The sequence below is a fragment of the Hesperophylax consimilis genome, chromosome 5 (assembly GCF_061612785.1).
Source record: "Hesperophylax consimilis isolate HC1 chromosome 5, BYU_Hcon_1.0, whole genome shotgun sequence".
NCBI classification, from domain to species: Eukaryota; Metazoa; Arthropoda; class Insecta; order Trichoptera; family Limnephilidae; genus Hesperophylax; species Hesperophylax consimilis.
The window spans coordinates 36134473-36149430 of NC_142840.1; positions in this window are offsets into that span (position 1 = coordinate 36134473).

Here is a 14958-nt window from a genome sequence, read left to right on the forward strand (position 1 = left end):
TTTTCCAAACTAGTTTGGATCACCCACCTGTAGTCCCCTCTTACCCCACAACGTTACCTTACCTAGGTAAAAACATCGATTATAAATTCCGTTTAAGATTAGACTTAATGACTTTATTTTAACTAAAATTTTGAGGACAATATTAGCGATTATTAGACGAAAATTTGAAATATAAAAATGAGAATACGCTACGATCTAATGGGACCCTATCTCCTTCGGTCATATTTTACTGTATCGTACTTCGAATAAGAACAACCAACATTTTCTTCATTTTCTCACCGCACACTTTTATTGGTTGCTATCTTTATGTATGCTCTCAAGATTCAACTCGAACTAAATGCAATCTTGACAGTGTCTTGGATGAATATATCCTATTTTTATTTTAATGTGCGACATATATTGAATTTTTCTGCAAGTTTAAGATGAATATTTATTTTTGTAATAACTTATGAGTAAAACCGCCAATTTTAATATTATAATTTATGTTTCATATTTAAGCTTCTTCACATAAACCAAATTAAAATTAAATTTTATTATTTTGTGCTCCATCCAGTACGCCAAAACATGCAAGGGTCTATTTACAAAGATAGATGTGTAATTATTTAAAAACCAGTAGAATACAAAATAAAGGATCTGTAAAAAAAATCTCTGCTGAAGTTTGGGTACAAAAGCTGGAATAAACTTGAGTACTCGTCGGAGCTACGCGGCTTCTAAATATTTAAATAGTAGTGTCATGTACATAATACTTTAAAAATAGTAGTGTCATGTACATAATACTTTAAAAATAGTAGTGTCATGTACATAATATTTTGTTAATAGTAGTGTCATGTACATAATATTTTTAATTTAATTTAATTTATAATGTTTATTTTAGATAACCTACTTACCTTTTTTTAGTACGCTAATCATAATCAGAAAAAATAATTATTCGACGTGTTGACAGAACTTGCAAATCAACTTTGAATCTTGATGAATTGTTCAAATTCCGTGAAACAACCCGTCCTAAATCTCCAACACATTCTTAACGGTATTCAAAGTTTGTGAAAATATCGCGTTGCCCAAGATTGTATTTAAAACTAAATATATGGAGATTTTTCAGGTGGGTCTATCTGTAACCATCACCGCTGCTTGTACTTTGTTTTGAACTACCCGAATATAGATGCTAGTAGTTCACAATGTACTTCTGATACCAACCATGACCATTTCTTCTTCACCAAAAAATATGAACAGTAGCTGATTTAACATTTATACACAGAATTTTAAACAATAGCATCGACTGTACCAAATTTCTGCCCCCAAATAATTTTAACATTCCTTTGAGACATACTCAATATACAGAGCTATTCTAGGAAGATGCAAACTTAGCTGTGGCGTGTGCGTATAATACGCAGTTCAATGGAAGACTCCTGAACGGCCTATGCATTTGACTTTGAGTCTGAAGCGAAGAAGTAAAGGATTTCTGTTAATTGTTACTGATTGTATATAATGTTCAGTTCTAAGGACCCTAAAAACACTGCATCAAAACATTGAAAACTAACTTAGTCTTTCTTCCGACAGCCTAAAATAAGGCTTTACTCAAGTAAAAAGAGCCTAGTTACAAAACAAATGAAGCTTCTAATTCGCCAATTAACCGTGCTCTTACATTCAATAATATTTGTCTAAACTCTAATATCGACATTTTCTTGGATTCATTGTTCATTTTTAAAGGGAGAATCATGTCAATATTATAAACTGTTCAATGCGTATACATATACACACAAGTCAAATCGTGAACAACACCCTTTCATCAAATTGTTAATTTTCACATTATGTCTCATCGAATGATGCAAAGTGATTTAATATTAATTTAAAAACGGATTGAATCGTTGAAAGAACTTTCTATACGAAGTAATTAAAATAAACATCCATATGTTGGGAGTTAGGAGAGAGGCTACATATCCTATTATAGCCCAGGTGACCAGTGTTGGGTGTTGATGGAGGTACCAGTATTCAATCAAACATCGGCATAGTTCTATACTTATTGTATCACAGTGGATTTTTATTTGAAAACCTCTATTGTCTGCACGCTCCAGCGAACCTCTTTCACACAGTAATGGATTGATGAAACCCCTTCCTTCATATGCAGCACCCAATTTATTTTATTGATTTTGTTTTACACACTGTCAGTAACTTTATAAATACCTGCATAGATCCGAGCACATTTGTAAGAGACAGGAAAAAATATTTTAGAAGCATTATCATTTTAGCCTCGTTCGACAGGGTGAAGCAACAAATTATTTTAGACATTATGAAGAATTACATTTTTATTTTTATTTTTGACTTCATGTCAGAGTTAAATCTTCCCTACAGGAAAAACTAAACCCTTCCACACACTTTTCCACAAATGATCATCTAGTCAATCAACATCATGTAAGTGTATTATATAAGCAAAATAAATACAAAACAATACAAGAACAACACGTCAACTCACCAGAGATCAAATGGGAAAATAATTCACCGACTCCAGATATTTTCATATCAGAGGGTTCGGCTCGGTAGAACTTCTAACAGGGCCTATAAATCCTACTGATCCCTCAACATAAATATTTAAAAAATCTTTTGTTATCCTACATGTATTCAAAATGACCGACTTTTGCATCTTTATATAAAATATTTTAGATAGATCTAATACGCCTAAATTTTTAATGAGAGAGCTAGGTATAATGCCAGTAGCCGAAATAACGAATGGTAATATTTTTATAGTCTGAGAATGCCAAATTCTTTTTATTTCATTTCCTAAATCTGTGTATTTTCTTATTTTTTCATTTACAGATTTTTGAATAAAATAGCGACATCAATCAAATAAGTTATTTTTTTAATTTTTATTATTTTTTTTGTTTTAATAAATATAATTTTAAAAAAAATATATAAAAAAAAATTATAATTAGATAATTTTATATAATTTGTTATTTTCTTCAGTGGCATTCTAATGGTACATTTAAAAAGATTATTGTCAAAGAAAATATCGGAATGTGAATTTCGGAAGAATTGAAATGGTGCATGCTTCAGATATAGGCAATTCGCATTTTTTCCTTCACAAAATTACAAATTAAATTAAATAGTATGAGGAAATAAAATTTAAAAAAATTTAACACCCCTATAATTGATGATATAGGTTTTTTAGGGATCTGGTAGTGAGACAATGAAAGATGGTGGTTGTGTTGTCACAGCGTTTATTTGAGTAAGTGGGTTTCGTAGTTGTGAGATGACTCCGGACCAATGACGATGATACCAGGTGTAAGCGGCGATGACTGCGGTGGAGTGGTCGAGTCAAGTCAGTGGGTCGACACCGCGTTGGTGGAGACCGGATCGTGGATGTGTTCAGCACTGGGGGATGACGTGGAGTCTTCCGGGTACTCCAGCCTGAAACATGATGGACCTCAGGTTGGTCATTGTTGTAACTGCTAATTGATTACTGACTGAGTACGTATCGACGCGCCCGTTTTATAGCGCCCGGTGCAACGAGAATTTTCAGACGTGTAGGTAGGCGCGCCAAACGCTAGCATCGTATCTAGAGAGTTCTAGCTGCAATGCGTTTTGCATGGGCGAACGTTCCCGAATATTCTAGTAGCATCGCTACAGTATCTTAACTTTATTTCAGCGTTTTTCTTTCCAAAAGTTTGTTGTAATACAGGGTTTTCCAATAAGAGGTGTTATTTTTTTTTATTAATGAAAAAAAGATACACGAATTACATTACGCAATATGATAAAGTTTTTAATTACATAATACAATATAATATAAGTATTTGATGAACCCCCATAAATAAGCAGGGTTTGTGTGTATTTGATATTCAATCGTAAAAGATCAATGGTTTCGTTGCTTGTATGGCACGTAGCGCCGTCTTGTTGAAAATAAACGTTGTCCAGATCAATACCATCCAATTCCGGATCATCTCTCGATAGCGCAATCTATTCACCGTAACTGTTGCTCCAGCCTCATTTACGAAAAAGTAAGGTCCAATGACTCCGCCGGACCATAAACCGCACCAAACAGTCACACGTTGAGGATAGAGAGGCTTTTCAACAATATCTGTTGGGTTTTTCGAGCCCCAGATGCGACAATTTTGCTTGTTAACAAAGCCACCGAGGTGGAAATGGGCTTCATCACTCAAGATGATTTGCATTTGATTCACTCAAGTGAATTTTAATAATTTAAATGCGTTTTTGAAGCGTGTATCGTTCCATTTTTATTAATGGCGTAGTTTCTACTTGTCAAATGTCAAAAAATCTCTTATTGGAAAACCCTATACTAAGCTGAAAGACAGTATACTGAGTATTTTTTAACAGCATAGGCATTGTTCCGCATTCTGGGAAAAGCATGAAAGTGTGTTTTAAGCCTTCTTTATATCATTTTTTGTATCTTGTATATATTATTCTCTTCTCTTTTCATGTATAGCATATGTGAAGCTTTACATTTTTTTATAACATGAAACCGAATACATAAAAAAAAAACATTATCATCGTACCCAATAACCAATGACTAAATAAAATAGCAAAACACAGAATACGACTGCACTCTTACATAGATATTTTATATTCTTACAGCCTCATTAAAAAACGTGGTATAGATATTACGCGGCGCGTAAGATCAGAACTGTGAAAAACTTGACTTGCGGGTTTGTTTGGATAAAACGGTCCTCGAGGCCGGCTTTACCACACCACTGTTGAACGGGCGTGTAAGAATCTAATTATTTAGACGGTTACAAATTAGATTCTTACATGCCCGTTCAAGTTGGTGTGGTAAAGCCGGCTTTGAGCCTCGTTTAAGATTTTAAAAAATCTGTTGAAACATTAATCTAAATAAGTCCACTTTTAATTATGTTGGGTTGATAAACAGGAAAGTTCTCGTATAAAGGAATGTGATTTAAACATATGGCTGCCTTTTTGCTTATTACCGCAGAATTCATGGGTACCTGTGTCTTGCAATCTGTGAACGAAAATTAGCCTATTATTATTATTACTACTTGTACAATCGATTAGGTGTCTAAATGACTCATTTTTGATCGTTTTGTTTTAAAAAAGAAAGTCAAACATTCCTGGCTTACGAATAACCTGACAATATTTGAAAATCTCATACTACCACCATAGTGAGCGGAAAATGTTGCTTGTGTTGTAATGGAAGATTTAGCCAGCCAAGGAATTGAACACACTACGCCTGGGTGGGACCCAAACGCGATATCAACTCAGCCACCGACCTGTTAAATACTGTTAGATACCGAATAAATGGATTTTTTATCATCTAGCGACAAGCTACTATAATAACGCAAGCTGCACAGCTGATTTTCCAATTACCCACACATATATAGTTTTGATTTGATAATTCTCAGGCACCACTTACAATTAAAATACTTTATTTTAGGGATAACTAACCCTACATTTCCATGTAAAGTGCATTTCCCGTACAATGAAGTTAAAATAGAACTTCGCAAGTTCAATGCAACAGTTTAATCCATCTCGTCAGTCGCTAGGTAAACACTTGATGGATGCACTTTCCTGTTCTGGGCAAGAGTAGCAACCTGTTCTGGGGAAGTAGAAAATAGCAACTTTGTGAACGTTAGAGGGGATGAAGTTGTTGGAGAAGTAAACATAAGATGTACTTACCAGGAAGAATACAAGGAAAGAAGGCTTAACACATTTTTTTTGAAAATACCCCAGAAGCTTCTTTTTAATGATTTTTTTCTGGCAACATTAATACCATAACGCTTCAAAAATAAGTGTTAAATTAGTTGGTTTCTATCAATCCTACTTACCTACATATTTGAACATATTGTAGTTTGAATGGTGGAGCTGTTTTTCTATATTTTCTGTGACTTCTTCAAAGATTTTATAAGTATTTTGGCCTCAAATTCAAAATGATGTTTTGTATGAAAAAGGCCGCGCAACCGTTACTTTTTTCAACTAAGCCCTAAATACTCATTCATCGACATTAGTATAAACATTATTAATGTTATTTAATTATAACTACCACAACACGGGCATTAGCCTAGTATGGTAGTTAAAAAAATTTCAAAAAATGTAACATGTATACATTTATTAAAAAATAAATAAAAAAAAAAACTTTTTTAATGATGTGAAACCGGACAAGAGTCCCAACTGCTCCCAACCATCTTGAGCAGGTGAGATTATGGTATTCCCAATAGGGATATGATGTGAGGCTTAAAGTAGAAGGAAAAATAAGATATAGAAGAAGAAGGTGGAGAAGTATCTACCTATTCAGATCTGTTCACCAAACACGGCAAAGGAATTAAAATATTAAAAATTACAATTCTGAATGGTTTAGCATTTTGCTTCTAATAATGTGTTGAATTAAAATAAATTTATTAAAAATTATAGTTTTGATACGTATTTACATAATGGACAGTTATAGCAATAAAGTTACAATGTAGTATGTATCGAAAAATCCCACAAAGGCAAAGCCTGTGCGTGGGTATTATAATAACTAATTATCAGGATTGTATGGTAAGAATAAAATATCAAATTAAGCTTGTCGTTTTCTTTGATGGTAAATAAACTTATAAAAGTACACACAATAGATGAAATGAAAAACAAAATAACATGAAATTTGACATTATCATTTTTAAACCAAACACATAAAAATAAGGTACGTACTAATTTTTTTCACTGAGTAGGTACTATGACAGTTGATTGTTGACTCTTGACTTATAAGAAAAATAGATTTCGGAGTATATCCAAGATTTGATGTGTTTTTTAAAATAGTTCTTGTTTTGTCGTAGTCTCATCAAAAGTTGTAATTAGTGTGTTGTACATTTAAGGGGCAAAAAAAATAATATGCCTTTGGGCTAATCTGGTTTTGCAGTGTGATTCTGCAAATGCATACGTGCCATGTCTTTGGCTAGAACGGTTATCATGAAACCATTTTGAAACCCAAGTTTTAAATCCAACGCTTTAAAATTGTCTGTACACTTTTTTATTATATCAGCCTTTCGATTGTAATAATATGTGTGTTGCAATAGAATAATTCGATTGAACCGTTGATTCTCGTATCCTGCCGGAGATACGGTTGGCCGCGCAACAAACATCACCACGGACTGGCCTATGGAGCCGATGGACTATTACTCTATGAGCTATATATGTATAATAATTGTGAACTCAACCTGTGAAAGTATTATTGTCGATTTATAGAAGTGTTGTAAGCCACTCTCAGGCGAGCGGTGACAAATAAAAATAACATTTTGTAATAATAATTATATTAATTTATCGGAAGCATAAAAAAAAGGATATTATTCAACATTGTCCAGAATGTGTAGACTGGTCAACTCAAGTCAAAACCTTAACTTTTTTGGGATAAGTCTAAATAATTTTTGCCAGTCGCTAAACAAGTGACAGAATATTATAAGTGTCCTGTGGTCCTGACCCACGGCGTATTCTTGACTTGATTCGACTTGTCACTTTATTTTTTTATATTATATCTACCATATGTCTTTGCTTTCATGTACCTTTGTCTACTCCTGTATTTTTCATTTTACTTTATTCGTGGTATTATTTTGTAATTTGGACGATGTCCGTTAATAAATAAATAAACATCACTTTCATGAACATATTTCCAACAGTCATACACTATACAGCCTTAGAACAGATTTAAGATTGTTTCACAGAACACATAAAATATCATCAGTATACTTTTCTTATATCCTTACTTAGTAGTACTTACTTTGATTTTATTTTATTTTTTTCTAAATTATATACTTCTTATATTATTTTTATTTCTTTATTCTTAATTTTAATCACTGAAATAATAACAAAACTTGAACACAACCTTCACAGAACTTGAAAATCAACTTTGAAATTTGATGAACTTTTCAAATTCTGTGGAAATTAGTCATTGATAAAGAAGGTAATATTGATAAATTGAATAAACGAAACATGAAATAGAAAAAGACCTACAAAATAAAAAGGTTACCTTGGGCAGGTTTATTTTCTGTTTCATTTAATTTTATTAATATCATCTTCTTCTTCAGTGATTAATTTATGATTCTCGAGTTCTGCTAGCTGGAGCCAGTGGATCAATGGCACCCTCAATTAGGGAAAGATGTGAGACTAAAGGTAGGATAAAGAAAGAAGACGGTGTAAGGGGGTGACTGATATTACCGAGACTTAAAAACGAAAAAGCTATAAAGCCCGATACGTTAATAAAATTCAACAATTTTCAAAGTTCAAAGAACTCTAGGTAAGCTGTATTTTCTCCTTGCAGTCAGGTATTGATTAAGGATCATAATAGTGTCGTAGTTAGTCGGGATACATTGTGTGGACCCATTGTATGCACGTAGTCAATTTCATGGTCCCATAGTTCATAATCGAGGCTGGGCCACGCCTTATCTCCTCGCTCTCGTGACCCCCTTGTACCCTGTCTATAGTTCGATAGGATCGTTACTTACTCCTGGGTCCAATATTATCGGCTGCATAATCTGGATGGATTATTTCCTACTCGATTATGCCGAGCATTCATTATGACTTACATTAATCATTGGTCTAGTAATGACAGACAATTGAATATTTGAACTTGGTTGTGGATCATTACCATATATTCTACACCTACTACAAAATATTGGACGTGACAATGCCCTAAAATAACTATGCCGTGAACAAATATATGCGACACTCGGTCCTGTGTGTCGGACAGAATTACGGTGTAGTAATATTATTTTACATTACTCCCTAAATCATTTCTTGGGATGCTGTGTGAAGGGTCTTTTTTAAGGAAAAGAAGCACTGGGATGGTAAAAGGTATGAGTGTTGGATAGGAATCTAGGGATCAGTCTGGCCAGGAGTGAATATATCCCTTCCACTGCAGCGTAAGGCGATGGGTCAAGAGACCAGTTGGAGAGGTCAAAGGGCCTCCCCAAACCAGCCTCTACCGATCTGGAATGCTACGCAGCTGGTGGGCAGGTGCATCCTGAACACACCTCACCGATTAACCCGGGTACCCCTGCATAGTCACCAAACGTAGCGAACCACTTGGGGTGACAAATGGCAGAGGTGTTGGTTATGGTGAAATGGTTGAATTTGTCATGTAAAGCAATATTCGGTGCAATGGAATTCAACCTATGGTTGAATTTGCTCTAGCGTGCCTAGAAAATTGGACTTTCCGTGGGGATATTTTAATTAGTTCTGATGAACGTATTACTAAAATCTCAGATGTTTCTAGAGGGATCCCTCGAGAAGTTACTAATTCATAGTCTTGAAAAATAAAATCTGATGCTTTCCGATAATTTAAGAGTTGAAAAAGGTTTTATAAAATTTTCATACCGGTTACATAAAATATTTAATAGTAAGGTACTGTTTTTATTAATTTTAAATATAAATAACTTTCATCCGTAGGGATTGCTATAAATATAAATATACATATTTATCAAATTGTGAATGTGAATTGTGCAATGTGAACGCAACCATCCTGTTCAAAGTGTCACAAAACTTGATATATTGATTTTTTTAATGTCTTCTGATAATTTTTAGAAAAACAAATAATATTTGATGATACTTAATACAGTTATAACTATTGTAAAAAGAGGCTTAGTCATTAAAACTCTTGCCTAGATACCTGGTTGGTCATCTCGTATGATTTAAGTAAATTACAAGAGCTTCAAGGAAAAAAGGCCAAAAATATGGTTGAAGAATAACGGAACAGAACTTAAGGTTGAGTAAAAATTAATAAATTTCATCAAATTCGTCTATTTGAACTGCAACACTTCTATTTAAAAATTATAGATGGCAGCAATTATGTTTGTAGCTAGCACAATAGACCTTAGCAGCTCCTCGTGCAGCGGCTTTAGTATGTAGGGCAGACGTTAGGGTAATCAGGTAGATGTTAAGTAAATAAAAATAAATGAAAAATCTTGGATAGATTGAAGATGCAAAGTCTCACATGGAGGTAATGGTGTACGATGTGTGTTGTGTGTAATGTGGCTGTAGGTCATAATATCTTGGCTCTTAGCGCCGAATGCTCGCCGCCGTAGCAACTCAATTATGGCAATTAGCGACCACCCTTAGTGTATCAGTCTATGGCCTATCAATGTATTAGACCAGTGGTCTTCAAACTCCAAAAGCATGGTGGCTATTTTTGATATTAAGATTTTCGTAGAATTATTTTACAATAGAGGTGGGTGCAATATTAGACTATACTGAGATTCATAATAATATGAAGTAAGAGATCACATTAAGATGATTAGAATAACCTACATCAAGATTTTGAAACTCTTCTGTAACATCTTCTTTTTTTAATGTGAAACCACACATGAGTCCGAGTTACTCCGAACCGTCTGGAGCCAGTGAGACTATGGCATCCATGATGGCCATTCTCATGGTCACCAAAAACACTTCTAAAGACATTTCAAGCGACGCCGTTTCAATTCTGAATGGTGGTCTTACACCAAGGAGATTTTATTTATATATTTATTTATTTGTTAAGACATACAAAGTACAATAAGATACAGTTAGATATTTTTAGTTATTACATAGTTGTAGTACCTATTACGTATGTCCATAAAATATCATTACGTAATTTCGCCTGAGATTTTTATGAAAGGAAGGAAGTGTGTGGATAAATGAATTGAAAACAAGAATTATAATAAGCTCACGAATTGTAATTGACTGTTAATACATAGAAGTTTTGAAAAATTATGTGAAAATATTTTTGAAATATGTCATGCTAAGAAATTTAATAAGATAGTTTTGTATGTTAGAAAGGAATCACGAAAGATGTCTAAATGTAGTAATTTTTGGTAATTTTTTTTTATTTTTATAGTGTATACCTCACAAGAGTCCCAACTGCTCCCGTCTGGTAATGGGTGTATGTTGTGATTGCGCGAGTAATTACTGAGTTGTTTGCTTCATTGGTATTGTTGGCTTCAATATGAAATAGTGTGTGCCTGGTACGCCTCGTTGGAACGTTTAAACCAATGACGATTATTGAGAGTATCTTCCACTCTGGAACGTGCTGCAAATATAGTTCCAAAGTGGAAGACACTTTCACTAAGACCATAATTCAAAATTGAAATGCTGCTTCAAATGGCTTTAGTCGGGGTACTGACTAGTCATGTACATCTCATCCCAAGCATACATCATCACATCGACATATATATGTACTTGGTTTGACTGAGTATTGAACCTTCCTACCCAGGAACTGGAGTTGACAATTCTACAAACTTCGCAAAATGCCAATTGGGTACGACCGACATTTATTTCGTATACTAACTGCTGTAATAATTAATCTGTCATCCGATTACAGTTAAATGCGTATATGTCTGCGTGTATGCGCTTGATTGCCTTCATTGCATCACCATTATTTAAATTTATTCCAAAATAACTGCTCGGAAATCAACTTACCTACTCTAATTCATGTGTTTTAATTTTGATACACTAATTATAGATTGCTCAAACGCAAGTTATTTATTTAAAAGGTCGGGTCGCTGCGAAACATTTTAATGAAATCAAACGTGTAAGGTGGGGGGTTTTATTAAATTATTCTCTTTTGACTTTCTCTCCAAAATCCAACAAAATATTTGAGTTTAAAACAACACAGGCATTCAACAATAACTCGTTTAATCAGATGCTACAAAATCACTTACGTTAAACGGTCCAAAATTCGTACTGAGAAGTTTGCCCCCAAACCAATGTCGATCAAAGTTAGGAACCGATTCCCTACCGGAGTTTTGTAGAAGCACTACACGGAACAACGTTGTCTCTTCCGGGTAGGTTTTCCTGTCGGGTAAATAGGTAAATGGGTAACAACCCCACTCAGGCGACCCCGCCCCGGCTTGTTGGTTGCTTTTGGGAGGTACTCGCTACTCGCTAGAGGTAGGTACATAGGTTGACTGCGGCGCTCGCCCGGAATGCAATTAGTTGGCAATTTGGTGGTAATTGATATTGTGGCATCTTACTAGAGCGAAAATATTTTCACGGAGCAAAATTCGCAACGGAAAACCGCGTCCCTTAGCCCGATACACGATGAATTGTCGACGAGGAGTTCGCTCGACTCCTAATTGGGGAGGCAGTTGATTATTTGTGCACGACTTTCTATTCCCACAAAATTTAACTTTACGCTTTTTTCTCATTTCCTTTCCTCAAAAAACTCCTGACGACTTTTCAACATCATAGTTGTACTGGACGGGAGTCCGCACAAGACTGTAGATTTAGGCGCCGGGTCCAAACCGTGTCTTCAACCGATGAGAATGCTCCTTTACGGCCGATGATGATGATTGTAGTTGATATTGTGATGAAATCTGCCTCCCGCACCCAGGCTTGGTGAATGGTGGGCACTGGGTGTGCTTTCGTCTCTGCTCGCTTCTGGTGTTGGCGGTTTTCCAAAGGAGGGCCGGCTGGTCTCGAAGAGGTAACACCAGAAGATCTTGGAGCAGAAGACTCGGCGAGGTGAGGCAGATGTTGGGCAGGAGTCACTTGTAGATAATAAAACGCTTGGTTTTGGTGGTAAAGATGAACTGATTTATTTTGAATTATGTGGCTGCTTATATTTAATTAGCCTGACTCGCGCCCGACATTGGGCTAGGAGCCCAAAAGTGGTGGGGGGTTGTACCCGCGCCAACAATGAGTTTATAGCCTCCGACAAACTGTTGCATATTCATTTTGTCGGCAGCAATGGTGATAGTGGTCGCTTAAATTTGCGAGTTAGAAAAGATTTTGAACGCTTACATGAATGACAATTACATAGTTTAAAAGCATAGTAGTTATGAGAATGTGTATCTTGACAACTAGATTTTTTGTTTGCCAAGATACGACAAAAAATAAGAAATGTTTGTAAAATAAATGTGTAAAAATGATCTCAAGCGATCAAATTTGTAAAACATGTTAAGTTAGTATTTTTCCGTTAGTATGCGCTTGATTGCCTTCATTGCATCACCATTATTTAAATTTATTCCAAAATAACTGCTCGGAAATCAACTTACCTACTCTAATTCATGTGTTTTAATTTTGATACACTAATTATAGATTGCTCAAACGCAAGTTATTTATTTAAAAGGTCGGGTCGCTGCGAAACATTTTAATGAAATCAAACGTGTAAGGTGGGGGGTTTTATTAAATTATTCTCTTTTGACTTTCTCTCCAAAATCCAACAAAATATTTGAGTTTAAAACAACACAGGCATTCAACAATAACTCGTTTAATCAGATGCTACAAAATCACTTACGTTAAACGGTCCAAAATTCGTACTGAGAAGTTTGCCCCCAAACCAATGTCGATCAAAGTTAGGAACCGATTCCCTACCGGAGTTTTGTAGAAGCACTACACGGAACAACGTTGTCTCTTCCGGGTAGGTTTTCCTGTCGGGTAAATAGGTAAATGGGTAACAACCCCACTCAGGCGACCCCGCCCCGGCTTGTTGGTTGCTTTTGGGAGGTACTCGCTACTCGCTAGAGGTAGGTACATAGGTTGACTGCGGCGCTCGCCCGGAATGCAATTAGTTGGCAATTTGGTGGTAATTGATATTGTGGCATCTTACTAGAGCGAAAATATTTTCACGGAGCAAAATTCGCAACGGAAAACCGCGTCCCTTAGCCCGATACACGATGAATTGTCGACGAGGAGTTCGCTCGACTCCTAATTGGGGAGGCAGTTGATTATTTGTGCACGACTTTCTATTCCCACAAAATTTAACTTTACGCTTTTTTCTCATTTCCTTTCCTCAAAAAACTCCTGACGACTTTTCAACATCATAGTTGTACTGGACGGGAGTCCGCACAAGACTGTAGATTTAGGCGCCGGGTCCAAACCGTGTCTTCAACCGATGAGAATGCTCCTTTACGGCCGATGATGATGATTGTAGTTGATATTGTGATGAAATCTGCCTCCCGCACCCAGGCTTGGTGAATGGTGGGCACTGGGTGTGCTTTCGTCTCTGCTCGCTTCTGGTGTTGGCGGTTTTCCAAAGGAGGGCCGGCTGGTCTCGAAGAGGTAACACCAGAAGATCTTGGAGCAGAAGACTCGGCGAGGTGAGGCAGATGTTGGGCAGGAGTCACTTGTAGATAATAAAACGCTTGGTTTTGGTGGTAAAGATGAACTGATTTATTTTGAATTATGTGGCTGCTTATATTTAATTAGCCTGACTCGCGCCCGACATTGGGCTAGGAGCCCAAAAGTGGTGGGGGGTTGTACCCGCGCCAACAATGAGTTTATAGCCTCCGACAAACTGTTGCATATTCATTTTGTCGGCAGCAATGGTGATAGTGGTCGCTTAAATTTGCGAGTTAGAAAAGATTTTGAACGCTTACATGAATGACAATTACATAGTTTAAAAGCATAGTAGTTATGAGAATGTGTATCTTGACAACTAGATTTTTTGTTTGCCAAGATACGACAAAAAATAAGAAATGTTTGTAAAATAAATGTGTAAAAATGATCTCAAGCGATCAAATTTGTAAAACATGTTAAGTTAGTATTTTTCCGAGGTCCCCCGTAACATAGCGCTCAGAAAGAGATAAGATTCACTATGCTACGAGGTTCCTGGATTTTTGTACACGCAAAAAAGGTAAAAAATATTGTTCAAAAATGGGTTTACATATGGGTGAAAAACAGCTTTTTTAATATCTCCTCAGCGGTAGTATATCGAAAATAGTGTTTATTTGACTACCGCCGAGGGGATGAACAAGTAAAATATACATATTTGCAATGTTTAAAAATTGATTTTTCTATGTAAATTTTACATAGAAAAAATGCTGGACATTGATCCACGCGGCAGGTAAGCCGGCGACGCGGTATCGATGCCGTTCGTAGACAAAGTTTTCAAGCCGCTTGGGCCGAAAACTGGACAAAATGACCAGTGGCGGGGAGTGGTGATTTTGCCAGTGGCGTGGAGTAGGGACATTTTATAAAAGTAAACAATTTTTATGATATTAAATAATATGGTCCACTACGTCCGTTACACTCCCCCCGTTTAGCTATGCTGAA